At 52.3% G+C, this 1954-nt stretch overlaps 1 non-coding gene across 1 annotated transcript; it reads right to left on the minus strand.

The window, feature by feature from the left end:
• Window positions 1-788: 788 nt before the first annotated feature.
• TRNAI-GAU (transfer RNA isoleucine (anticodon GAU)) lies at window positions 789-862 on the minus strand. Its single transcript has one exon. It is a non-coding gene; the product is annotated as a tRNA-Ile (tRNA).
• Window positions 863-1954: the final 1092 nt, after the last annotated feature.

A 1954-nucleotide genomic window follows, 5' to 3' on the forward strand; every position in this document is an offset into this window, starting at 1 on the left:
ACCACCATCAGAACATATCTTCAAAGCTATTACCGCAAAGAAAAAAGCAACACACCACTCCCGGGAGGGCTCAAAACTCCAACCTTTCGGTTAACAGACGATCACGCTAACCCATTGCGCCACGGAGACAGTCCTGCTCCACTCTCACCACCATAAGAACATAACTTCAAAGCTATCAGCCCAAAGAAAAAAAGCGCCGCACCACCACCGGGTGGGCTCGAACCTCCAACCTTTCGGTTAGCAGCCGATCGCGCTAGCCAATTGCGCCACGAAGACTGTCCTGCTCCACTCTCACCACCATCAGAACATATCTTCAAAGCTATTACCGCAAAGAAAAAAGCAACACACCACTCCTGGGAGGGCTCGAGACTCCAACCTTTCGGTTAACAGCCGATCGCGCAAGCCCATTGCGCCACGGAGGCAGTCTTGCTCCACTCTCACCATCATCAGAACATATATCCAAAGCTATCAGCGCAAAGAAAAAAAAGCGCTGCACCACCACTGGGTGGGCTCGAACCTTCAACCTTTCGGTTAACAGCCGATCGCGCTAGCCCATTGCGCCACGAAGACAGTCTTGCTCCACTCTCACCACCATCAGAACATATCTTCAAAGCTATCAGCGCAAAGAAAAAAGCAACACACCACTCCCGGGAGGGCTCGAAACTCCAACCTTTCGGTCAACAGCCGATCGCGCTAGCCCAATGCGCCACGGAGACAGTCTTGCTCCCTTCTCACCACCATCAGAACATAACTTCAAAGCTATCAGCGCAAAGAAAAAAGCAAAACACTTCTCCCGGGAGGGCTCGAACCTCCAACTTTTCGGTTATCAGCCGATCGCGCTGGCCAATTGCGCCACGGAAAAAGTCCTGCTCAACTCTCACCACAATTAGAACATATCTTCAAAGCTATCAGCCCAAAGAAAAAAAAAGCGCTGCACCACCACCGGGTGGGCTCGAACCTCCAACTTTTCGGTTAACAGCCGATCGCGCTAGCCAATTGCGCCACGGGGACCGTCCTGCTCCACTCTCACCACAGTCAGACCATTTCTTTAGAGCTATCACTCCAAAGAAAAAAAAAGCGCCGCACCACCACCGGGTGGGCTCGAACCTCCAACCTTTCGGTTAACAGCCGATCGCGCTAGCCAATTGCCCCACGGAGACAGTCGTGCTCCACTCTCACCACCGTCAGAACATTTCTTCAGAGCTATCACCCCAAAGAAAAAAAAAAGCGCCACACCACCACCGGTTGGGCTAGACCCTCCATACTTTCGGTTAACAGCCGATCGCGCTAGCCAATTGCGCCACGAAGACAGTCCTGCTCCACTCTCACCACCATCAGAACATATCTTCAAAGCTATTACCGCAAAGAAAAAAGCAACACACCACTCCCGGGAGGGCTCAAAACTCCAACCTTTCGGTTAACAGCCGATCACGCTAACCCATTGCGCCACGGAGACAGTCTTGCTTCACTCTCACCACCATCAGAACATATCTCCAAAGCTATCATCGCAAAGAAAAAAGCAACACACCACTCCCGGGAGGGCTCGAACCTCCAACTTTTCGGTTATCAGCCGATCGCGCTGGCCAATTGCGCCACGGAAAAAGTCCTGCTCAACTCTCACCACAATTAGAACATATCTTCAAAGCTATCAGCCCAAAGAAAAAAAACCACCGCACCACCACCGGGTGGGCTCGAACCTCCAACTTTTCGGTTAACAGCCGATCGCGCTAGCCAATTGCGCCACGGGGACCGTCCTGCTCCACTCTCACCACAGTCAGACCATTTCTTTAGAGCTATCACTCCAAAGAAAAAACAGCGCCGCACCACCACCGGGTGGGCTCGAACCTCCAACCTTTCGGTTAACAGCCGATCGCGCTAGCCAATTGCCCCACGGAGACAGTCGTGCTCCACTTTCACCACCGTCAGAACATTTCTTCAGAGCTATCACCCCAAA

The sequence above is a fragment of the Rhipicephalus microplus genome, unplaced genomic scaffold (genome assembly GCF_043290135.1).
Source record: "Rhipicephalus microplus isolate Deutch F79 unplaced genomic scaffold, USDA_Rmic scaffold_29, whole genome shotgun sequence".
Lineage (NCBI taxonomy): Eukaryota > Metazoa > Arthropoda > Arachnida > Ixodida > Ixodidae > Rhipicephalus > Rhipicephalus microplus.